Source organism: Ranitomeya imitator, chromosome 2 (genome assembly GCF_032444005.1).
Source record: "Ranitomeya imitator isolate aRanImi1 chromosome 2, aRanImi1.pri, whole genome shotgun sequence".
Taxonomy (NCBI): domain Eukaryota; kingdom Metazoa; phylum Chordata; class Amphibia; order Anura; family Dendrobatidae; genus Ranitomeya; species Ranitomeya imitator.
In genome coordinates, this window is record NC_091283.1 from 787628334 (window position 1) to 787654979 (window position 26646).

General features: G+C 43.3%; 1 protein-coding gene across 1 annotated transcript in view; it reads left to right on the top strand.

Annotated features, from left to right (window-relative positions):
• CABCOCO1 (ciliary associated calcium binding coiled-coil 1) overlaps positions 1-26646 on the top strand; it is a 194010-nt gene that overhangs the window by 17663 nt on the left and 149701 nt on the right. The window lies entirely within an intron of this gene.

Consider the following 26646-nt stretch of genomic DNA (forward strand, 5'->3'; position numbering starts at 1 on the left):
ATTATATACTGCAGTGCCGCAGTATTTCAATATGTAGTCTCGGTCTCCTTTGAAGCTCAGCGTTTAGCAGATCCCAGGCTGCTATGGTTCTGTGTGTTGAAAGGAGCCAATGGAGATCGGTACGTGCAAGGACCAGCATGCATTCCGTTTAAATGCCACTGATAGACATCGGCAGTGCCACGTATGGAGCTGACTCGTCTCCTTAACCGGCTCCACAAACCTCGACCCTACTCCATGAATCCGTCATTGGGCATTGAGGGGGTTAAAGGAATGGGCCACTTTATCTTAATTTTAACAGATGTGTTGGCTGCAATATATATTAATTTGCAAGTTTTACAGATTCTCCTCCTGCACTTGTTAGTTCATCCGTCCTTTCAGACTGCACAGCTCTCCCAACCTCAGTATAGCTGCTGATGGAGGAGGAGCATCTGACCAGACCTGTCATCAGCCTTCTTCAGTTGCAAAACACTTTCCATTAAAAAGCTGTCTACCAATTGGAGGAGGCTGATGGACAGGTTTGGTCACATCCTTCTCCACCAGCAGCCATTGAAAATAGGGAAGCTGAGCAGTCTGCGGGAGGAGAATCTGTAAGGCTACATTCATACATCCGTTGTAAACAGACAGCACACTGACCCATAGAGTTTCATTGAGCGACACACATCTGCTTAAACTTGGATCTGATCCGGGAGCCTCAGAGCATTTCCTATTCTCATGTTTTGCAGATCAGAGTTGGGCGTTTAAAGCACCACTCCAGCATTTTATTATTATTATTTATTGTTATAGCGCCATTTATTCCATGGCGCTTTACATGTAAGGAGGGGTATACATAATAAAAACAAGTACAATAATCTTAAACAATACAAGTCATAACTGGTACAGGAGGAGAGAGGACCCTGCCCGCGAGGGCTCACAATCTACAAGGGATGGGTGAGGATACAGTGGGTGAGGGTAGAGCTGGTCATGCAGCGGTTTGGTCGATCGGTGGTTACTGCAGGTTATAGGCTTGTTGGAAGAGGTAGGTCTTCAGGTTCTTTTTGAAGGTTTCGATGATAGCATTTTTTTTATTTCTGCACTGGAGTGGTACCACTAATTTAAGTTCCCTTCCCTTAGTATTATACTCACCAGCCACCTTCTCAAGCTCTTAATGTAAGTCGATGAGACCCCCGTTCGAGCCTCGTTCTGGCCTCATTCTGGCTCTCATAGACTTAAATTGAGTAGTGACTTCTGGATCGAATAGTGGTAGATAACTTATATTATTGGCACCACTCCAGCAGTAAAATAATTTTTAAAAAAACGCTGGAGTGGTGCTTTAAATTTATAAGGATTTGTTAAAAGCAGCTGAAAAATGGAAGACACACTCTTTACTTCATTGTTAACTCATTGTTTTATCAATTTTTCACTGATCCATTGCTAAGAGACACTGTAGACTGTCTATTCAGCTTTTAGAATTGGAAGAAAAAAAAATGGAGGCAAAACGAATGATTCACAGAAGAATCTGATTGCCGTATGTGGAGTCGGGAAGGAATTTTTTTCCCCAATGTGGAGTTTACTCTTTGCCACATGGTTTTTTTTTGCCTTCCTCTGGACCAACATGTTAGGGCATGTTAGGTTAGGCTATGGGTTGAACTAGATGGACTTAAAGTCTTCCTTCAACCTTAATAACTATGTTACTATGAATACAGTCTGATTTTAAGTGATGTAAAAATGAAAGTGGATGTGTAAATGTAGCGTAATACTAATATTTGTAAGTGCCACACAATCGTCGCCAACACATTTATCAAAATAAAAACAGAGATAAACTTGCCAAGCCATTTAAAAACTGGAAAGCTGCAAAATAGAAACAAGGTTTATGATACAAAGTTGTTTATTAATTTCAGTAACTGTCTTATTACTTACAAATATATAAAACCTAAAGCTATTAATGGTTTATTTGACCTAAAAACTAACCGCAACTCACCTGACAGATTTTCCTCTGAAAATTTGCTGCTTCCCTTCCAGGTCTCTTCTCGGCAGGTCGCAGAAGGTTCATATAGCCCGGATCACACTTTGAATTTTGATGCAGATTGCACATGCAGGTATTTTTTTTACTAAGAGACTTATAAATATTTCATTTCTCATTAGATTTCACTCTGCTTTTTGGCTTTAAAAAAATGCAAAAAAATAACCCTGCAACTGCAAACTGCATCAAAATGCAAAATTTGACCTGAGTCTTACCAAGCATAAGCAATGAATAGGATAAATAGATCTAAAATCTGTTGTCTGTGCTGTGACGTGAAAAATTCACACATTAAGAAAAAGATTTGTAGCACAAACTAAGTTTTAAAGTAACAAAAAAGTAAAAAACTATTAAAAGTGAATCTTAATGACGGGCTACTGCTATCATTAAAAGGCTATTCCCAAGATAACATTTAAGATTCATTCACTTCTGTTTTCTAACATCATTTATATTTGCAAAAATTATTACCTTCCAAAACTAGCCTGTCCTCTCCATTCCCAAAAGTGCCCTACTGTGAGGTCCAAGGCAATATCCTCCTGTAGTATAGATGGTGTAAATCGACGAGCAGGACCTGTTCCAGGGGCCACATCAGTAATCTATGGCTCTCGTGTAGGAGCCCCCAGAACAGCCTCCTAGCTGCCAGCATCCGAGGGTCTTCATTTGATTATCTGTACTTGCATCACATTGCAATGAAGATATAGTGTCACTCAGGCTTATCAAAAAATATTGACGTGTTCTGCTGACATTTTTAATGTGTGTAGGGACATCAGCCGACTAATGGTCTGGAGGGATGTTGACCTCGCACTTCTGATTTTGGACTGCCAGCAGCTTTCTCATAGAGAACAGAGGTGTCACAAGTTTTCCGTGACAGAGAGGAGCCAGTAGACCACAGCGTCTGACTTCTCTACTCCTGCACTAATTTAAAGCACTTCACCTTCATTTTTTCATTCAACAGTGCAGGTTTCTTTTAGCAGTGCAGGGGTTAATTTTCACAGTTGAGAGCTCCTGGAAGCTTTCCTGCATTAATGCTCAGCTGTTCACTGTTGGCCACACCCATCTCTTATATAATCTGGGCCCGGCTAGCACTTATTGTCACAGTAGCTTTTCCTGCATGGCTGGAGGTTGTGGGTGGTTGTTATTTGAGAAGGTGTTTGGTGGCTTTATCTGTGACCATTGCAATGTTTTGAATGTGTGGTAATTCCCCTTCTTCTCCTACTTTTGTTTAACCCCATCCTCCACTCTCTGGTGCATTCCTCTGTTGTTTATTTGAGTGTATTTGTATGTTTGGTATTTTTTGTTATAGCTGTTCTTATTACCTTGTTAATCTGATCTATTACGGTACACTACTACTCCCCTCTTCCCTGGTTGGGGGAAGAGTACAGACTGAGAGCAGGTTCAGGAGCTAAGGCAAGGTACATGGCCCCGGCATCTTCACCATCAGAAGTAGTCCAAAGAACAGGGAAGGATCCCCTGTTCCCAGGAAACCCAACAACAAAGTCGTGACAACAGGAGTTCTTAGGGTACTTTCACACTAGCGTTTTTTTAAATCCGTCACAATGCGTCGTTTTGCAGAAAAAACGCATCCTGCAAAAGTGCTTTCAGAATGCGTTTTTTCCCCATAGACTTCTATTGACGACGCATTTGTGACGGATTGCCACACTTCGCATCCGTCTTGCGATGGATGCGTCGTGCTTTGGCGGACCGTCGGGAGAAAAAAACGCTACATGTAACGTTTTTTCTCCTGACGGACCGCTTTTTCCGACCGCGCATGTGCGGCCGGAACTCCGCCCCCACCTCCCCGCACCTTACAGTGGGGCAGCGGATGCGCCGGAAAAATCATCCGCTGCACCCATTGTGCAATGCAGCAAAGAGAGAGTCAGGTGAGATGGCTGTTGGTTGAACATTCAACCAAAGCATCATTCAGCTTGACAGTTATCTAATGTATATAGCCAGCTTAAAGAGGTTTTCCCAAAAACAAAGTTAATTTTAATCAACATTTTAATCAATTCATCTTTGAATAACGAAAAGTTCCACAATTGGATGAGCTCATTCTTTCTTTGAGGTAAAACATTTAGTGATGAGCGAATATACTTGTTGCTCGGGTTTTCCCAAGCACTCACGGGTGATCTCCGAGTATTTGTAAGTGTTCGGAGATTTAGTTTTTGTCACCTCAGCTGAATGATTTATGGCTACTAGCCAGGCTGAGTTCATGTGGGGTAACCAAAAGAAAATGACGTAACAGCTGACTTAAAGATTACAATTTCTATTCCCAAACAGGTAATTTCCATATAAAAACAATGAATTTCATATAAATAAATATAATGACACAACACTTAAAATGGAGGACGACACACAAGTACCATGTACATGCCAAGGAAGGACCAATAAAATTAGTACATAAGCCAGCTAGTACTGACTATGATATATATATATATTATTATCTGGTATACACACAACTATAAACCAGTAAAAAACACGCATCAAGAATACCATAAGTAATCACAGAATTGTCAGTACCTATAAGACAGGTCAGCAAAAAAAAAATTTCAAGAGCTGTTTTGGTTATTCCATGTAATCTTTATGTTTTTAAGTGCGCTGAATCCGAAAATGACCTCCGTTTTGTCATAGGACATCACGTTTTCTGACAATTTAAGTAACTATGTTAAATAAGACAATACCTTTTTATTACAAATGTTTCATGAAAATCATTTTTAACTGCAATGAGCTCACTAACACACACTAAAATCGATTCTTCTTCCCTGTGAGGCTTCTCTTGGTGCATTTACGCTTGTGAGTAGCATCTGGAATGTCTCTCTGAAGCGTCCAGCAGTAGTCTGCCATCATTGTAATGCTCCATTTTCCCTGGTATCTTCTTTCCATCTCTTTAATGTCCTGGTGGAATCGTTCACCTTGATCTTTACTCACAGCTCCTAAATGTTTAGGAAAGTTGTTAAGGTGGGAATGGAGGAAATGCACTTTCAAACTCCATCAGGCAACCTAAAGCTTGAAATGCTTTCAGCATTCGTCCGACGATTTTTTTGTAGTCAGGGTCTTTGTTATTGCCTAAAAAATTCTCTACGACTTGTTTAAATGCAAACCACCCTTCTTTTTAAGGATGCGTCATGGTATTGATAAACTCTTGATCAGCTATAAGCCTTCTAATGTCTGGTCCGACGAACACACCTTCCTTCAATTTTGCCTCCCGAGAGGCCTTGAAACTGGGTGACCAAGTATTTGAAGCATTCTCCATCTTTTGGAAGTGATTTTACAAATTGCTTCATCAATCCCAATTTTTAAAAAAAATACCAAAAATTGAGAAAAATATACTAAATTTGAAGAGAATTTTGCAGTTTGTGGCAAATCCTGACGTCCATGATTTTTTTCAATATTTTTTTCGTTTTCAGCACACCAAAATACATGGAAATTAGATGAAAATAATCAAACAGCTTTTTAGTCGCAGACCTGTGTAAATATATGTGAGTCCCATCCTGAATGAAATAAAGTGTATACAAATTGTAAAAAATGAACCATAGTGGAAGATTGAGAGGAACAACCTTAGGCAGACGTGGGCAAGGAGGACCCCAACGCACATTTCGCTCTACGCTTCTTCAGGACTCACATATAATTATAGGTACTACACAATGAAGGTATATATGCTGTTTGGCTAATGCATTTTAAGTGCTTCTCTATATGTCAGCCTAATTAATAGTAACAACTTTTTATGGCACTTGCCTAAAGTATTTATCTGCATATTGGTATTGAGTTATAGATGCATCTTGCACTTTATTACTTTTATTTTTACTTTTGCCTATATATCTTGATGTAATTTGTTCATCTTGTGGTGTATTCAGTTAATTTTACTTATATATATATATACACTAGCTATTGAACCCGTTCTACGCCCGGGTGGCGAGCATTTATATTGGTATATGGTCTCCATCCTGGTATGTGCTGCTCCATCCTGCGTCCCCATCCTGTTATGTGCTGCTCCATCCTGCGTCCCCATCCTGTCATGAGCTGCTCCATCCTGCGCCCCATCCTGTCATGTGCTGCTCCATCCTGCATCCCCATCCTGTCATGTGCTGCACCCATCCTGCGCCCCCATTCTGTCATGTGCTGCTCCCATCCTGCGCCCCCATTCTGACATGTGCTGCTCCCATCCTGCGCCCCCATTCTGACATGTGCTGCACCCATCCTGCGCCTCCATTCTGACATGTGCTGCACCCATCCTGCGCCTCCATTCTGTCACTGGCTGCTCCCATCCTGCGTCCCCATCCTGTCATGTGCTGCTCCCATCCTGCGCAACCGTTCTGTCATGTGCTGCTTCGATCCTGCACCCCCGTTCTGTCATGTGCTGCTCCCATCCTGCGCCCCCGTTCTGTCATGTGCTGCTTCCATCCTGCACCCCCGTTCTGTCATGTGCTGCTGCCATCCTGCACCCCCGTTCTATCATGTGCTGCTGCCATCCTGTGCCCCCGTTCTGTCATGTGCTGCTCCCATCCTGCGCCCCCGTTCTGTCATGTGCTGCTTCCATCCTGCGCCCTGTTCTGTCATGTGCTGCTCCCATCCTGTGCCCCCGTTCTGTCATGTGCTGCTCCCATCCTGCGCCCCCGTTCTGTCATGTGCTGCTGCCATCCTGCACCCCCGTTCTGTCATGTGCTGCCCTATTCTGTAATGTGCTGCTCCCATCCTGCGCCCCCGTTCTGTCATGTGCTGCTGCCATCCTGCACCCCCGTTCTGTCATGTGCTGCCCTATTCTGTCATGTGCTGCTCCCATCCTGCGCCCCCGTTCTGTCATGTGCTGCTGCCATCCTGCACCCCCGTTCTGTCATGTGCTGCCCTATTCTGTGATGTACTGCTCCCATCCTGCGCCCCCGTTCTGTCATGTGCTGCTCCCATCCATATGCCCCATACGCTGCTCCATAAAGGTTTATGACCCCCATCAGGTGGCGTAAGTAACAAATAGCTGTGGTATGAAGTGCCACAGCCTCATGGCACAGCAAGTTTTTACTTACGCTATTAGTTTCGGGCGCCATTGTCTTGCTCCTGGTGCCGGAATCGGCGCCTGCGCAGTCCGCACTTTCCGGCGCCATTTTCTTGAAGACACACAGCAGTGCCGATTCCGGCACCAGGAGCAAGACAATGGCGCCCGAAATGAATAGCGTAAGTAAAAACTTACTATGGCGGCGGATTATTTGCATAATCAGGGCGCAAATATGTAGACGGCGTCCCCGTGCTCTCGACCCCCTGCTCTCGGCGGCATTTTTTCTATAATGCAACGCTAGGAGCCTCGCTCCTGCACAGTCTATTAAGGCTTCGGACAGAGTGACACTCCCAGCGTTATATTATAGATCCCACTTACCATAGTGGTGAATACGCACATCTGACAATTCTGTGATTACTTATGGTATTCTTGATGTGTGTTTTTTTTTACTGGTTTATAGTTGTATGTATACCAGATAATTCTATCTATCTATCTATGTATATCATAGTCAGTACTAGCTGGCTTATGTACTAATTTTATTGGTCCTTCCTTGGCATGTACGTGGTACTTGTGTGTCGTCCTCCATTTTAAGTGTTGTGTCATTATATTTATTTATGTGAAATTCATTGTTTTTATATGGAAATTACCTGTTTGGGAATAAAGATTGTAACGTCATTTTCTTTTGGTTACCTTATACTCCTCATGACGGAGCTTATACATACGCCCTTCTTTCTGGTTTAATGAGTTCATGTGGGGGTTGCCTGGTTGCTAGGGAATTCCCACATATGTTCAGCCTATCTAGCAGCCATAAATCACTTACAAATACTCGGTGATCATCACTCGCTCATCACTAAAAACATTGCTTAAAAACGGGCAATAAAATGTTTTGCCTCACAGAAAGAATCAGCTGTGATCTCATGTTGTTATGTCTATATATTCTCTTTTGCTTTCTCTCTTGGCCAGGAGGTGTAGTATGATCATACCATGTCCCTGTATGTTAAGACACAGCCATTACACAGTGCACAGCAGGGGCACATTTATAAGATTATCTCAGCACAGGAACATTTATTTTAACGCCAGAACCGTAGAAAAAGACATGGATCGCACAAACCACTATTCCTACTTTTATCTAATGCTGCTAGGCAAATATTTACAAACTGAACATGAGGTTCGTAGTTTAACATTCTGATCAGACTGTATAAAGCCCACTGCCACGTCACGGTGAACCTCTCAGTGGGTCCCTAGCCTGAAAGGTCCAGCACCATCTGTAAAATACCATGACAGCAACAATGCACCAGCAGGGAAGTCAGCCTGGAACCTCAGCACCCATGCTGCAAGTCCCCACCGAGACACAATGCCCCACTGACACAACACTGCACCAACAATGGCTGCTACACAGCAACAAACATGTGAATATATGAACAAACCGCACCTTGCACACCTTCCACCTTCTTGCAGCATGGGTGCTGTGAGGCTGTAGATTGCCTGTCCTGCTGGTGGATTGTCGCTGTGATGGTGTTTGCGTACAATGTCCTAGGGGCCCTCTGAGAGGTTAACCATGACATGTCAGTGGGCTTCATACAGTCTGACCATAATGTTAAACTAAGAACCTCATGTTTGTAAATTTTTGCCTAGCGGTGTTAGATCAAAGTGGAAATATTGGGATGTGCAGTCAATGTCTTTTTTTTCACAGTTCTGACATTTATTTTAGTACATCCAATTGTGGAACTTATTTTTATTCCAAGATCCATTAATTGAAATGTACTTTGTTTGTGGGACAACTCCTTTAAATTTGGTGTAAGGCAGCATGAGATCACATGCAAGACTGTTGTGAATTCTGTGGCTGAATTCACTCCTGTGGTCACAAGTGGTACTGCAGCTTCTGAGCTTCCTCCCTCAGGTGTTCTGGTGAGCTCGTTGGCTGCTTTGTTATTTAACTCCACCTGATTCTGTCTTCCTTGCTCCTTGTCAATGTTCCAGTGTTGGATCTGAGCTTCTGGATCTTTCCTGTGGCCTGCTGCTCTGCTTAGATAAGTGCTTCTTTGCTTTTGTTGCTACTTTTTCTGTCCAGCTTGTTAATTTGTTTTGCTGGAAGCTCTGAGACGCAAAGGGTGTGGGTCTTTTTGCCCCCTTTGCGTGGTTTTTTGCTTTAGGGTTTTTTGTAGACTGCAAAGTTCTCTTTGCTATCCTCGCTCTATCTAGAATATCGGGCCTCACTTTCCTGAATCTATTTCATCCCTATGTTTGTCTTTTCATCTTGCTAACAGTCATTATATGTGGGGGGCTGCCTTTTCCTTTGGGGTATTTCTCTGAGGCAAGTCAGGCTTGTTTTTCTATCTTCAGGCTAGTCAGCTCCTCAGGCTGTGCCGAGTTGCATAGGTAGTGTCAGGCGCAATCCACAGCTGCCTTTAGTTGTGTTTAGGATAGGTTCAGGTATTGCGGTCTACAGAGATTCCACGTCTCAGCGCTCGTTCTGTTGTTTTTTGGGTTATTGTCAGATCACTGTATGTGCTCTGATTGCTGGCACACTGTGTCACTGGATTGCCTACATAACAGTACAAGGAGCCAACCTAATGATTCTCAATAGAGGGAAAAAAGAAGTTCTGACATCATTTTTTTTTCTCAGCTCTGTGTTCAGTCTTTTTTTTCCCCTAGACATTTGGGTGTTTCAGGACACAGGTGTGGACATGGATATTCAGGGTCTGTGCTCTTCAATGGATAATCTCGTTACAAATGTACAAAGGATTCAAGATACTATTGATCAGAAATCTATGTTAGAACCAAGAATTCCTATTCCTGATTTGTTTTTTGGTGATAGAACTAAGTTTCTTAATTTCAAAAATAATTGTAAGCTATTTCTGGCCTTGAAACCTCATTCTTCTGGTAATCCTATTCAACAGGTTTTGATTATTATTTCTTTTTTGCGCGGCGACCCTCAGGACTGGGCATTTTCTCTTGCGCCAGGAGACCCTGCATTGAGTAATGTCAATGCGTTTTTCCTGGCGCTCGGATTACTTTACGATGAGCCTAATTCAGTGGATCAGGCTGAGAAAAATTTGCTGGCTTTGTGCCAGGGCCAGGATGATATAGAAGTATATTGTCAGAAATTTAGGAAGTGGTCAGTACTCACTCTGTGGAATGAATCTGCGCTGGCAGCTTTGTTCATAAAGGGTCTCTCTGAGGCTCTTAAGGATGTCATGGTGGGTTTTCCTACGCCTACTGGTTTGAATGAGTCTATGTCTTTGGCCATTCAGATCGGTCGACGCTTGCGCGAGCGTAAATCTGTGCACCATTTGGCGGTATTGTCTAAGATTAAACCTGAGCCTATGCAGTGCGATAGGACTATGACCAGAGTTGAACGGCAAGAACACAGACGTCTGAATGGTCTGTGTTTCTACTGTGGTGATTCCACTCATGCTATTTCTGATTGTCCTAAACACACTAAGCGGTTCGATAGGTCTGCCGTCATTGGTACTGTACAATCCAAATTCCTTCTGTCCATTACCTTGATATGCTCTTTGTCATCGTATTCTGTCATGGCATTTGTGGATTCAGGCGCTGCCCTGAATCTGATGGATTTGGATTATGCTAAACGTTGTGGGTTTTTCTTGGAGCCTTTGCGGTGTCCTATTCCGTTGAGAGGAATTGATGCTACACCTTTGGCCAAGTATAAACCTCAGTACTGGACCCAGCTGACCATGTGCATGGCTCCTGCACATCAGGAAGTTATTCGCTTTCTGGTGCTACATAATGTGCATGATGTGGTCGTGTTGGGGTTGCCATGGCTGCAAACCCATAATCCAGTATTGGATTGGAACTCTATGTCGGTATCCAGCTGGGGTTGTCAGGGGGTACATGGTGATGTTCCATTTTTGTCTATTTCGTCATCCACTCCTTCTGAGGTCCCAGAGTTCTTGTCTGATTATCAGGATGTATTTGAAGAGCCCAAGTCCGATGCCCTACCTCCGCATAGGGATTGTGATTGTGCTATCAATTTGATTCCTGGTAGTAAAATCCCAAAAGGTCGATTATTTAATTTATCCGTGCCTGAACACGCCGCTATGCGCAGTTATGTGAAGGAATCCCTGGAGAAGGGACATATTTGCCCATCGTCATCACCACTGGGAGCAGGGTTCTTTTTTGTAGCCAAGAAGGATGGTTCGCTGAGACCGTGTATTGATTACCGCCTTCTTAATAACATCACTGTTAAATTTCAGTATCCCTTGCCATTGTTATCTGACTTGTTTGCTCGGATTAAGGGGGCTAGTTGGTTCACTAAGATAGATCTTCGTGGTGCGTATAATCTGGTGAGAATCAGGCAAGGAGATGAATGGAAAACTGCATTTAATACGCCCGAGGGTCATTTTGAGTATCTAGTGATGCCGTTCGGACTTGCCAATGCTCCATCTGTGTTTCAGTCTTTTATGCATGACATCTTCCGTGAGTATCTGGATAAATTCCTGATTGTTTACTTGGATGACATTTTGATCTTCTCAGATGATTGGGACTCTCATGTGAAGCAGGTCAGAATGGTTTTCCAGGTCCTGCGTGCTAATTCTTTGTTTGTGAAGGGATCAAAGTGTCTCTTCGGTGTGCAGAAAGTTTCATTTTTGGGGTTCATCTTTTCCTCTTCTACTATCGAGATGGATCCGGTTAAGGTCCAAGCCATCCAGGATTGGACTCAGCCGACATCTCTGAAAAGTCTGCAAAAGTTCCTGGGCTTTGCTAATTTTTATCGTCGCTTCATCTGTAATTTTTCTAGCATTGCCAAACCATTGACCGATTTGACCAAGAAGGGTGCTGATTTGGTTAATTGGTCTTCTGCTGCTGTGGAAGCTTTTCAGGAGTTGAAGCGTCGTTTTTGTTCTGCCCCTGTGTTGTGTCAACCAGATGTTTCTCTTCCGTTCCAGGTCGAGGTTGATGTTTCTGAGATTGGAGCAGGGGCGGTTTTGTCACAGAGAGGTTCTGGTTGCTCAGTGTTGAAACCATGTGCTTTCTTTTCCAGGAAGTTTTCGGCTGCTGAGCGTAATTATGATGTGGGCAACCGAGAGTTGCTGGCCATGAAGTGGGCATTCGAGGAATGGCGTCATTGGCTTGAAGGAGCTAAGCATCGCGTGGTGGTATTGACTGATCATAAGAACCTTACTTATCTCGAGTCTGCCAAGCGCTTGAATCCTAGACAGGCCCGTTGGTCGTTATTTTTTGCCCGCTTCGTTTTTGTGATTTCGTACCTTCCGGGCTCTAAAAATGTGAAGGCGGATGCTCTGTCTAGGAGTTTTGTGCCCGACTCTCCGGGTTCATCTGAGCCGGCGAGTATCCTCAAGGAAGGAGTCATTGTGTCTGCCATCTCCCCTGATCTGCGGCGAGTGTTGCAAAAATTTCAGGCGAATAAACCTGATCGTTGTCCGGCGGAGAAACTGTTCGTCCCTGATAGGTGGACTAGTAAAGTTATCTCTGAACTTCATTGTTCGGTGTTGGCTGGTCATCCTGGAATCTTTGGTACCAGAGAGTTAGTGGCTAGATCCTTCTGGTGGCCATCTCTGTCACGGGATGTACGTACTTTTGTGCAGTCCTGTGGGATTTGTGCTAGGGCTAAGCCCTGGTGTTCACGTGCCAGTGGGTTGCTTTTGCCCTTGCCGGTCCCAAAGAGGCCTTGGACACATATTTCGATGGATTTCATTTCTGACCTTCCCGTTTCTCAAAAGATGTCAGTCATTTGGGTGGTCTGTGATCGCTTTTCTAAAATGGTCCATCTGGTGCCCTTGGTTAAATTGCCTTCCTCCTCTGATTTGGTGCCTTTGTTCTTCCAGCATGTGGTTCGTTTGCATGGCATTCCTGAGAATATTGTTTCTGACAGAGGTTCCCAGTTTGTTTCAAGGTTTTGGCGAGCCTTTTGTGGTAGGATGGGCATTGACCTATCTTTTTCCTCGGCTTTCCATCCTCAGACTAATGGCCAGACCGAACGAACCAATCAGACCTTGGAAACATATCTGAGATGTTTTGTTTCTGCAGACCAGGATGATTGGGTGTCCTTTTTGCCGTTGGCTGAGTTCGCCCTTAATAATCGGGCCAGCTCGGCTACCTTGGTCTCTCCATTTTTCTGCAATTCTGGGTTCCATCCTCGTTTCTCTTCAGGACAGGTTGAGTCTTCGGACTGTCCTGGTGTGGATTCTGTGGTGGACAGGTTGCAGCAGATCTGGACTCAGGTAGTGGACAATTTGACCTTGTCCCAGGAGAAGGCTCAACTTTTCGCTAATCGCAGACGCCGTGTGGCTCCCCGACTTCGTGTTGGGGATCTGGTTTGGTTATCTTCTCGTCATATTCCTATGAAGGTTTCCTCTCCTAAATTTAAACCTCGTTTTATTGGTCCGTATAGGATTTCTGAGATTCTCAATCCTGTGTCTTTTCGTCTGACCCTCCCAGACTCCTTTTCCATACATAATGTATTCCATAGGTCGTTGTTGCGGAGATACGTGGCACCTATGGTTCCATCTGTTGAGCCTCCTGCCCCGGTTTTGGTGGAGGGGGAATTGGAGTATATTGTGGAGAAAATTTTGGATTCTCGTGTTTCTAGACGGAAACTCCAGTATCTGGTCAAATGGAAGGGTTATGCTCAGGAAGATAATTCCTGGGTTTTTGCCTCTGATGTCCATGCTCCAGATCTTGTTCGTGCCTTTCATGTGGCTCATCCTGGTCGGCCTGGGGGCTCTGGTGAGGGTTCGGTGACCCCTCCTCAAGGGGGGGGTACTGTTGTGAATTCTGTGGCTGAATTCACTCCTGTGGTCACAAGTGGTACTGCAGCTTCTTAGCTTCCTCCCTCAGGTGTTCTGGTGAGCTCGTTGGCTGCTTTGTTATTTAACTCCACCTGATTCTGTCTTCCTTGCTCCTTGTCAATGTTCCAGTGTTGGATCTGAGCTTCTGGATCTTTCCTGTGGCCTGCTGCTCTGCTTAGATAAGTGCTTCTTTGCTTTTGTTGCTACTTTTTCTGTCCAGCTTGTTAATTCGTTTTGCTGGAAGCTCTGAGACGCAAAGGGTGTACCGCCGTGCCGTTAGTTCGGCACGGTGGGTCTTTTTGCCCCCTTTGCGTGGTTTTTTGCTTTAGGGTTTTTTGTAGACTGCAAAGTTCTCTTTGCTATCCTCGCTCTATCTAGAATATCGGGCCTCACTTTGCTGAATCTATTTCATCCCTACGTTTGTCTTTTCATCTTGCTAACAGTCATTATATGTGGGGGGCTGCCTTTTCCTTTGGGGTATTTCTCTGAGGCAAGTCAGGCTTGTTTTTCTATCTTCAGGCTAGTCAGCTCCTCAGGCTGTGCCGAGTTGCATAGGTAGTGTCAGGCGCAATCCACAGCTGCCTTTAGTTGTGTTTAGGATAGATTCAGGTATTGCAGTCTACAGAGATTCCACGTCTCAGAGCTCGTTCTATTGTTTTTTGGGTTATTGTCAGATCACTGTATGTGCTCTGATTGCTGGCACACTGTGTCACTGGATTGCCTACATAACACAAGACCACCTGAGTATCACACTGCAATGAAGATGTGGTCTTAGATACCGTAATCAAAAGATATCAGCGGTTTTGGCCAACAGTCTAATGTGTATGGGCACCGGCCAACTGATGGTCGGGATAGATGTTGACCCTGCTGGCAGCTTCTCCATAGAGAATGCAGAAGCACTCGGCTGAGCAAGCATGCTCTTTTGTATTTTGAGAGTCGGCTGAGAAGGCTGTTGGCTGAACAATCTAGCAAAGCATCATTCGGCCGTCAGTCATCTAATATACTGTATATGGCCAGTTTAAGTTTGGAGTAGGAAAGCGGAAGGTCACTTACCAGACCTCCCTCTTGAGGAACACAATAATCATCCTGTCTTCAGCTCACAGTGGCAGCTTCAAGGCATGATGAGACAGATAAATTGATGGCTCACTGACACTTTATTTTTTTTAAATACAATTTAGAGGGTCTATTATACATTTCCAGGCTAAACTGTCTGAAAATGTGAAATAAAATCTAATATAATTCCTATATAAAATTCAGTAACCGGAACCCCCACCTCTGCTATTACTCATCACCACACATTGACCTGAGATCCAATGATCATTTTCAACAGAACTGACCCTTTTTTAGTCAATGGGGTACATCCGGCAATGTTTTTATTGACCATGTGACAGTATAATTTGCTGTATGAGTTGAATTTTTCAGTTTCTAAACACATCTGAAAAATGGATTTCTAAACAGAAGTGTGAAACTTGCCTTATCTGAAATTTCTATTCTCTAGGCAGTGGTGTCAATAATGTGTGTATTTGAGGAGGGAAGTTACCATAGTTTGATTGACCTAGGACTGTGAATGTACAGTTTTTGGAGCTCATATACATAGGATCATTTTGTATACAGTTGTTATATATATGTATAGATAGACCTCTACAGGGTGGGACATTTATATGGATACACCTAAATAAAATGGGAATGGTTGGTGATATCAACATCCTGTTTGTGGCACATTAGTATATGGGAGGGGGAAAACTTTTCAAGATGGATGGTGACCATGGCGGCCAATTTGAAGTCAGCCATTTTGGATCCAACTTTATTTTTTCCAATGGGAAGAGGGTCATGTGACACATCAAACTTATTGATAATTTCACAAGAAAAACAAAACAATGGTGTAGATGGTTTTAACGTAACTTTAATCTTTCATGAGTTATTTACAAGTTTATGACCACTTTTATAATGTGTTCAAAGTGCAGCCCATTGTCTTTGATTGTCAGTGCAACCCTCTTCTCCCACTCTTGGCACAGTGATAGCAACACCGCAGAAGAAATGCTACCACAGGCTTCCAGTATCCATTGTTTCAGATGCTGCACATCTCGTATCTTCACAGCATAGACAATTGCCTTCAGAAGACCCCAAAGATAAAAGTCTAAGGGGGTCAGATCGGGAGACAACTTCTTCTAATACCCCTCGCTAAGCCACCATAAAATAATAAAGCTTATGCTCTCCTCCCGTACTGTCGCTGTTCCTGCGGTGTTGGCACTCGCTTACCCGGTGCTCTCGTGTGGTTGTTGTGACCAGACTTCCTCTTCATGTTCGATTTGTCCAAAAGTGGGGACAGTGACACCAGTGCTGATTGAGCACTGGTGTAACGTGTCACAACAACCGCATGAGACCGCGGGTGAGCGAGTGCCGACACCGTGGGAACTGCATCCGAATGGGAGGCGAGTATAGGCTTTATTATTTTATGGGGGCCAAATATTTTAATCAAGAAGGGGTTGTTCTAGTAGTGGACAACCCCTTTAATTCTAGGGGAAAATTACTCATTTGCATGGCACCGATAGTAGCAAAAAAACACCTAAAAAGTGAACATAATTCACAGTAATGTCTAAGCGATATTGCTGTGCACATATTCAGTCTTTTGTTCCTTCTGTTATCTGCTTCAGGATTCTCAAACCCCGGAGGTGGTAAAAGAAAAAACATGTTCATTCTTCGAGCCAGATTCCGAGCTCTCTCAGTAGAAAATACAGGAAAAGACGCTGACAACGGAGCCACCGTGAAAAAGACCGCTTCAGGAGAAAATTCTCCATCTTTTTTCTGAAAAGGTTTTGTGAAAGAAAACTCTGAGACTCCACTGTCGGATTGAGGTTACTGTGTAGACATAGCCAGAAAGCTGCAAAATGCTTTAGAAAATAAACTCTTCAAAAACACTTGAGGGAAAATCTTCAAAACAGCTTCAATTAATGTTTTTGAAAAAAAAAAGCTCCCAAAAGAAGGAGCCTTTCCTAAAACGGTTTCCAACTAGAAAACTCTTTTTGACCTCCTCAAATAAACTGTATGCACAAGGGTTAAGGTTGGTGTTTTGTGTACGAGGCTGAAATACCGGCACAGGACTCTTCTAGCAATGCATTTAGACTTCTGTATTAATGCTTATAATTAAAAAGTTGAAATGAGACTATAAAACTAATGTTGAAACATGAAACGATACTTTCAGGACATTTTAAAACCTTTATTTATTTGAATTTCTAGTCTCTACACTAATAATTATGTATTCACAAAATTCGCTCTATAATATTATTGAAAGTCCCTCATAACAGGGGGACACTGTACCATACACATAAACTATATCACTAGAGGTGTGGTCACTACCAAATGAATGGATCTCACCATGGTACAATATAAAATCACATTTATTGAAATAATTAAAATCAACATGTATCAATAACAAACAAGGGTACTGGAACCACAGAAACAAGGGACTAAATCTGCCATAGGTAACCCGCGAAAATAATATGTACTGTCATATAGATAGAAATGGTATCTCACAAGGATGACATGCCTGTATATATTATATGGTGCACATGCCCACCTAACTGTAGTGGTTAGTGGAATTAGAAAGCTAAACGCTAGTAAACCTGGTTTCCTAGATGAGCCGTGCACCCTCAACATAGATACAGGCAGCCAAAAGTGGATGAGAATGTACCTGTTAGTTGACCATAAGTGGGGTAAACCTCGGCGTCCCTCTGCCCCGACGCGCGTTTCACACCGCTTTCAGGAGGCGTGTCAGGGCAGGGGGTTTGCCGGCTTAAGTATAGTGGCAGAAGACGTGATTGGATCCTGGGGCTAAAATCAGCTGTGATATTGTGACCGCTATGTGAGTCAAGAGCGTGTATCCACATGCGCCGCTGTACGAAAACAGGAAGTGCTGCGCCACAGTCTACCGGATGTCCCTGATGACCCCTGGTATGGAGAGCATATGGGCGCTTGCACAGATCTATCGGACCATGCAGCCAATGGGGAATCAGGTCCCGGTCATGGGGTCGGAGGCGGCAGGTCATTGGTGGAAACGACTCTGCGTCCTCGTTCCCCTGGTAACCGATCGCCGCTCCCCGCACGTCCGTGATCAGCGCAAGCGCACCGCTCACCACACTGGAGAAGATGGGGAAATAGAAGGTATATAAGATATTAAAGTGCCGGGTGCAAATGTAAGAAGTGTGTAGTAAACCAAATGACTGTATTGGAGATGTGTGTGAAATGTGAATAGGTGTATAAAATGTGAAGAGTATCAAATAATAAATATTGTACAGATACTCTTGAATATAAAACTCACCAGATATGTGATCAGGGAGAACAAATGACTATCTCCACTATGGAGACTAATAAACCCCTATCGAATAAGTGTGGTGTGATACTGTGCTAATATGCACAGATATCCATATTACTAAGTTAGATAAGTGACATAAAAAGCCCATCAGGCTACACTACTCATATAAAATACAATGAATAAGATACCAGTGCATAACATTGGAATGTGATAAAATTTTGACAACTATATAGTATTTAGTGTATGTCCACACTTGTATACAAACTCCGGCTTAATTCATAAAGGCACTAAAAACAGTGAGACAATACAAGAGTAGTCACAAAGTCCCCCCTCCCTCACCAGCAGCACAGGACAATCCCAAGGCAAAAACATCATAATGGAAAAGAGTTCAATAGAAACTAAATGGCATCTTCTCCTGCTATATCATGTGGACGTATAACATTGCTATGCGTTGCTTGGATATCTGAATTTTCTCATATGGCTACCGCTTCGTTGAGATGATTCTTTACTTGATGATATAGTACAGTCACGCTCCCTACTGCCAAGAATAAGAATGCCCCGATGATCCTCCCAGATGATGGATACAATAACTGGAACATATACATAATAAAAACACGTAAATAAAATGCCAACATACAACACAACCTAAAAAGAGAGTTAGGTGGATAACCTATCCAAGTATATAACCCCCTACCACACTACTACCTACATATTCAAAAATAATGTTACAAAAATGCACCAAAGCCAAAGCTCTCATTTAGGCCTTGTGGTACAACCGTACCCAATCTGTAGATCCACTGGCATTCTTTTTTAGCCAACCTTTGACCAATATCTCCCCCCTGGTGCCCAAATCCAACAGATCAATACCCTTAACAGACAGTAGTCTAGAGTTGCACTGATGGTATCTCTGAAAGTGCCTAGGTAGAGTTTTCAATGTGGCACCGTCAAGAGCTGTCTTTGCTTTTTCTATGTCTAAGCAATGTTCGCGTACTCTGATTTTTAATTCGCGGCTAGTCATGCCTATATAAATTTTGTCGCACGGGCACTCAACATAATAAATTACGCCCTTTGAGGAACATGTAATATATGGTCGAATGTCATATGTTCTAGTGCCATCATGATTTTTGAAGATGGCACTTTTTTTCATGTTGGCGCAGCCCTTGCATGTGCCACAAGGAAAGAATCCCCTCCTGGATGCTGTCCTTTTAACCTTGGCCATAGTCCTGGGATCATATGTGCTATGCACGAGGATGTCTCGTAAGCTAGGTGCTCTTTTGGCAACCATAGAGGGACGTTCCGGGAGAATTTTTTTGAGGGTGGGGTCTGTAAACAAAATCTTCCAGTGTTTATGGATGATATTACACAAATCACGCCATTCATTACTAAAATTAGTAATGAATCTTACCTGGTTGTCTTGATCTCTTTTTTTAGGGGTAGGTTCATTTTTATGTAATAATTGTTGTCTGGGAGTATTTTTTGCTCTCCAGTATCCCTTTTGTATGACCCGTCGATTGTATCCTCTATCCTGGAATCGTTCTCTTAATTCCCTCGATTGTTCTTCAAATTGTGCTTCTTCGGAACATATCCTCTTGACACGTAGGAATTGCCCAATGGGTATACTGTTAGTAGTGGATCTAGGGTGCAGGGAAGATGCATGTAACAGCGAGTTAGTTGCTGTTGGTTTTCGATGTACAGTTGTGGATAGATGACCATCTGATGATGTGGTGATATACAAATCCAAGAAGTCAATCTCTCGTCCAAATTTATACGTCAATTTAATATTTTTGTCATTTTGATTTAACCTATTCATGAGAGTGTGGAGTTCCTCCACTGGTCCTTCCCAAATGAACATGACATCATCAATAAAGCGAATCCAATTATGGATTCGCTCTGTGCCCTGAATCTCCTCTTCCTGAAATATTGACCACTCCCAGGCTCCCATAAATAGGTTGGCGTATGAGGGGGCACACGAGGCCCCCATTGCCGTACCCTGTAATTGCAAAAAGATTTTCCCGGCAAAAATAAAGACATTATGGGTAAGTATAAATTTGAGTAGGGTAAGGATGAATTCTGACATATCCTTTTCCATATTACTATATGTAAGATATTTTTTCACCGCCTGGAGGCCGTCGGAGTGCCTGATGCATGTGTAGAGTGCCTCTACATCAGCCGTTACGAGGACCATATCGTCTGTCAGCTGAATGTTCTCTAAATGTCCCAAGGCGGCAGTGGTGTCCTTAATATATGAGGGGAGTTGAGCCACCAAGGGCTTGAGGTAATACTCTACTATATCGCATATAATTTCACACAGCCTCTCATTTGCAGCCACTATGGGTCTCCCAGGTGGGTCGGCAGAGTTCTTATGGACCTTTGGTACCAAATAGAGAGTCGCCAGTCTAGGATTTAGCTTGATATATGTATCCAGCAACTTTTTGGGGATGACGTTGTTTTCATAGGCTACTGTGAGTATGTCAATTAATTCTTCCTTGATCTAATCATAGGATTATATGTAAGTTGTTTGTACTCATGAATGTTATGTAGCAGTTTTTCTGCTTGCATCTCGTACATATGATTGGGCCAGATGACTATATTGCCCCCTTTATCGGCATTTTTGAAAACAACGTCATCCCATTCACTGAGTTCTTTCAAAGCCATTCTTTCCTGGCGTGTCAAGTTATCTCTAGTACCCCTTTTACATTTGGATCTCATATCTTCAATGTCTGTTGTCACCATCCGGGTAAATGTGTCAATCGCTGGAGCCATGGCTAATGACCTTTATTTATTTGAATTTCTAGTCTCTATACTAATAATTATGTGCACAGAAGTATAATGATTTCATTTAATGAATCATGTTGACAGGGGACTTCACCAGCCTTTATTAATCTTTAACTCATAATTTATTAAAGCAGCCAAACGATTAGATATTGAATTTATTTAGGTTGCAATTTACATTTCATTGAAATGCCATCTTCACAAACAATGCGCTCAGTAGTTTAATAAATGTCATATTCTTGTCATGTTCATAAAGTGGATAAGTAGTGCTCCAACTAGACTGAACTAGCAGAAGCCATATATTCATGTGAATGTCAAAAGTCAACATATGAATGATCATATTTATGGCATTTATAACAGAGTGCCCTATCAGAACTGCTATCAGAAGATTAAAAAAAAAAAAAAACAATAAAACAAAGCAACAGCAAAATACAATGCGGCAGCAAAAACTAAGGAGGGTCTTCTTCATTAGAAATTGAAATCTACTCATTTAACCCCTATACCCCTAATGTGGTTTGCACGTTAATGACCAGGCCAATTTTAACTATTCTGACCACTGTCCCTTTACGAGGTAATAATTCTGGAACGCTTCAACAGATCCCGGTGAGATTGTTTTTTCGTGACATATTGTACCTCATGATAGTGGTAAAATTTCTTTGGTATTTCTTTGAATTTTCATGCCCTTAAATCACAGAGATATGTCACACAAAATATTTAATAGGTAACATCCCACATGTCTACTTTACATCAGCACAATTTTGGATTTTTTTTGTTATGAAGTTATAAGGGTTAAAAGTTGACCAGTGATTTCTCATTTTTCCAATAAAATTAGCAAAACCATTTTTTTAGGGACCACATCTCATTTCAAGTCACTTTGATGGGTCTATATGATAGAAGATACTCAAAATAGACACCCCTCAAGGTGCTCAAAACCACATTCAACAAGTTTATTAACCCTTCTAGTGCTTCAGAAATTTTGGGAATGTGGAAAAAAAACTTTTTTTCACAAAATATTTACTTCAGATACATTTTTTTTATTTTGACAAGGGTAACAGGATGGAACTCAAAATTTATTGATTAATTTCTCCAGAGCTTGCCGATACCCCATATGAGGGAGAAAACAACTGTTTGGGCTCACGGGAGGGCTCGGAAGTGAATGACTGCTATTTGACTTTTTGAATGTAAAATTTCCTGGAATCATTAGCAGACGTCATTTCCCATTTGGAGAGCCCCTGATGTGCCTAAACAGTGGAAACCCCACACAGGTGACCCCAGGTTGGAAACTAGACCCCTCAAGGAATGTGTGGTGAGCACCTTGAACCTCTAGGTGTTTCACAGAAGTTTAGAATGTAGAGCCGTGAACATAATAAAATCACATTTTCCCCACAAAAATGTAGGTTTAGCCCCAAATTTTGCATTTTCATAAGGCTAACAGGAGAAATTGAACCATACATATTGTTGGGCAATTTCTCCTGAGTACGTCGATGCCCCATATGTGGGGCAATACTACTTTTGAGGCACAGTGCAAAGCTCAGAAGGGAAGAGGCGCCATATTGGAGTTCAGATTTTGCTGGAATGGTTTGAGTGTGCCATGTCACATTGGCAGAGCCCCTGAGGTGCCAGAACAACAGAATCCCCCTATATGTGAACTCATTTTACAAACTACACTCCCTAATGAATTCATCAGTGATCATATTGACACAACATGTGCCTCGCAGAATTTTATACCACTGAGCAGTGAAGAAAGAATAAATTACATTTTTACCACTAAAATGTTCTTTTAGCCCCAAGTTTTTAATTTTTCTAAGGGCTAATAGGAATTTTTTTTACAACAAACTGAGGTCCATTTTTCCTGAGTGCACCAATACCCTACATGTAATCGGGAAATATATTTCAGGCACAGTGCAAAGCTCAGAAGGCAGGGAGCGTCAGATTTTACTGCTATTGTTTGCAGGTGCCATGACCCACTGGGAGAGCCCTTGCCAGGACAGCAGAACCCCCCATAAGTGGCCCCAATTTACAAACTACACCTCTCAGTGAATTCATCTAGGGGTGCAGGGATTTTATTGACACCAAGGGTGTGTAACAGAAATGTGTACCATTGGGCAGTGAAGAAAACATAACTACATTTTTACCACCAAAATTTTGTTTTAGCCCCAGATTTTACATTTTCACACAAGGAGTGGGTAAAAATGGCACCATTTGTCGCACAATTGTTACTAAACCTGCCAATACCCATTATGTGGCTGTACAGTACTATTTAGCCATATGGAGAGACTCGGGAGGAACAGAGTGCTATTTGCCTTTAGGAGCGCAGATTTTCCTAGAACAGTTTGAGGACTCCATATACAGAGCCCCTAATTGCTAGAAGATCAGAATCACCCCTCAAGTGACCCCATTTTAGAAGTTATACCCATTTTGGAATTTGTCAACAGATCTAATGATGATTTTGACTTCATTGGTATTTTCCAGAAACAAGCAGCAATGAATGTTGCCAAGTGAAAATTGCAAACTGCCATTGCAGTGACCAGTACGCTGTAGTGACCAATACGCTGTAGTGATCAGTGTGTTGCAGTCACCAGTACGTTATGCCCAGCCCGTGCTTCTGGAGACACGCACCCATAAGTTAGGCAGGCTCTCATCGCTTCAGAAATGCCAAACATGTAAACGCTATTTGTGGTTTAGGAACATTGTGGGGCTCAAAAGGGAAGGGGCATTTGGATTTGAGAGCGCAGTAACGTGGAAACCCCCTATATTTCTGTTAACAGGTGACAGACCTGAGTGAGGACTTGCTTTTTTGTGGATTGAGTTGAAGCTTTTATTGGGAACATTTTACATAATGTTTTAGATCACATTTATCCGGCGCTCTACCCTGACCACCTACTTTGGAGTTTCCATCTAAATCTCTGAGTGACATGATTCAGATGAAACCCCTGAGGGATTCATTCACTAGAATGAGGCGGCAGAGTTACTCTGGACTCCGTCTGGGCATTGTTCAGCGGTGTCCTTCTTTTCAAAAGTGCACAAAACTGTGGCCTACGGCACTGTTATACAATCCTAAAAAGACGGATACTGCCGAATCACAGGTCAGATGGCATCCACAGTGCCTCCATCTGCCCCATTATAAGGAATCTTCTGCTAGAGGTTCCGTCTAAATCACGTATTTCAGAAATTTACACTGAAACCCCAGTTTAAGCGCTCAGCGCAGAGTGCAGGATAAATGTGTGCCGAGCCTTACTGTGCTCTTTGGGAGGCAGAATGAAAAAATCAACAGCAGGTGGTTTTATGTATTTTTATGCCATTCTTCATGTGGTATAAGTGATTAGGCGACTTTATTCTTTGGGTCGGTGCGATTACAGCGATACAAGATATATATTGGATTTTTATGTTTGGCTGCTGTCACACACTATAAGATTCTTTTTATTGCAAAAAAATAATTTTTGCATCACCATATGTTGAGATCTCCATCTGCGCATGAGCCGCCCCCCAGCAGCCATTTTCCAAGAGTCCACTGCATAGGAAACCATGGAACTGTAGGGGCTCTTGGGTTTCAAAAAATGTCAGCAGAGCCCCCTCAGCAGCATCGGAGGCAGCAGCACCGGACACCACCCGCAGCACCACACCTCTGAACACTCCCTCATCTCAGCCTGCGGCCTGCAGCAACGCTCCACTCTTGCTTCCTCCAGCAGTGACCCTGGAACCTCGTTTCAACGAGCCACCATCCCTGTAAGCAATAAGACGCATCTACTATATAATTGTCTAAGGGTCACTTCCATCTTTCTGTCGGCCACAGTCCGATTAGTTCCTCCCCTGGAGTCAGCGCCCGGCATCCGCTCCATACTCCCCGCAGTCACCGCTCACACAGGGTTAATGCCAGCGGTAACGGACCGCGTTATGCCGCAGGTAACTCACTCCGTTACCACCGCTATTAACCCTGTGTCACCAAGTTTTTACTATTGATGCTGCCTGAGCAGCGTCCATAGTAAAATCATCTAATGTTAAAAATAATTAAAAAAAATAAAAATTCATTATATACTCACCTTTCGCGACGCTCCGGTGACCGCTCCATGCAAGCGGCAGGTTCCGGTGCCATGTATGGAGAAGGACCTGCCATGACGTCATGGTCATGTGACCGCGACGTCATCACAGGCCCTGCGCGAGAAGGACCTGCCATGACATCACGATCATGTGACCGTGACGTCATCACAGGTCCTTCTCGCACAGGCGCGCAGGGCCTGTGATGACGTCGCGGTCACATGACCGTGATGTCATGGCAGGTCCTTCTCGCGCAGGGGCTGTGATGACGTCGCAGTCATGTGACAGCGACATCATCACAGGTCCTGCGCACCTGTGCGAGAAGGACCTGCCATAACGTCACGGTCATGTGACCATGACATCATCACAGGCCCTGCGCGCCTGCGTGAGAATGACCTGCGATGACGTCACGGTCATGTGATCGAACTACAAGAGGCCCTCGGAAGGTGAGTATATGTTTATTTTTTATTTTTTAACCTTTGACATACGTGGCTGGGCAATATACTACGTAGCTGGGCAACATACTACATGACTGACCAATATACCACGTGGCTCTGTGCTGTATACTACGTTGCTGTGCAATATACTACGTGGCTCTGTGCTGTATACTACATCACTGGGCAATATACTACGTCACTGGGCAATATACTACATGACTGGGCAATATACTACATCACTGGGCAATATACTACGTAACTGGGCAATATACTATGTGCCTGGGCAATATACTATGTCACTGGGCAATATACTACATGGCTGCAATATACTACTTGGCTGGGCAATATACTACGTGGCTGGGCAATATACTACATGGGCTGTGCAATATACTACATGGACATGCATATTCTAGAATACCCAATGCGTTAGAATCGGGCCACCATCTAGTCTACTATATAATTGTCTAAGGGTCACTTCCGTCTGTCTGTCTGTCCTTCTGTCACGGTTATTCATTCACTGATTGGTCTCGCCAGCTGTCTGTCATGGCTGCCGCGACCAATCAGCGATGGGCACAGTCTGGAAGAAAATGGCCGCTCCTTACTCCCCGCAGTCAGTGGCTGTCGCCCGCATACTTCCCTCCGGTCACCGCTAACACAGGGTTAATGCCGGCGGTAATGGACCACGTTATGCCGCGGGTAATGCACTCCATTACCGCCGCTATTAACCCTGTGTGTCCCCAACTTTTTACTATTGACGCTGCCTATGCGGCATCAATAGTAAAAAATGTAATGTTAAAAATAATAATAAAAAAAAACCTGCTATACTCACCCTCCGTAGTCGCTCGCGCTGGCCACCATCTTCCGTTGCAGGTTCCGGTGGCAAAGATGGTATGGGAGAAGGACCTGCCATGACGTCACGGTCATGTGACAGCGACGTCATCACAGGTCCTGTGCTCATACCAACCTTGGGACCGAAAGCAGCCGTGCACTACAAGGGGCCCTCGGAAAGGTGAGTATATGTTTATTTTTTATTTTTTAACCTGTGACAAACCTGGCTGGGCAATATACTGCGTAGCTGGGCAATATACTACTTTGCTGTGCAATATACTACATGACTGGCCAATATACTACGTCACTGGGCAATATACTACATAACTGGGCATTATACTACATGACTGGCCAATATACTACGTGGCTCTGTGCTGTATACTACGTCGCTGTGCAATATACTACGTCACTGGGCAATATACTACGTGGCTGGGCAATATACTAGATCACTAGGCAATATACTACGTCACTGGGCAATATTCTACATGGCTCTGTGCTGTATACTACTT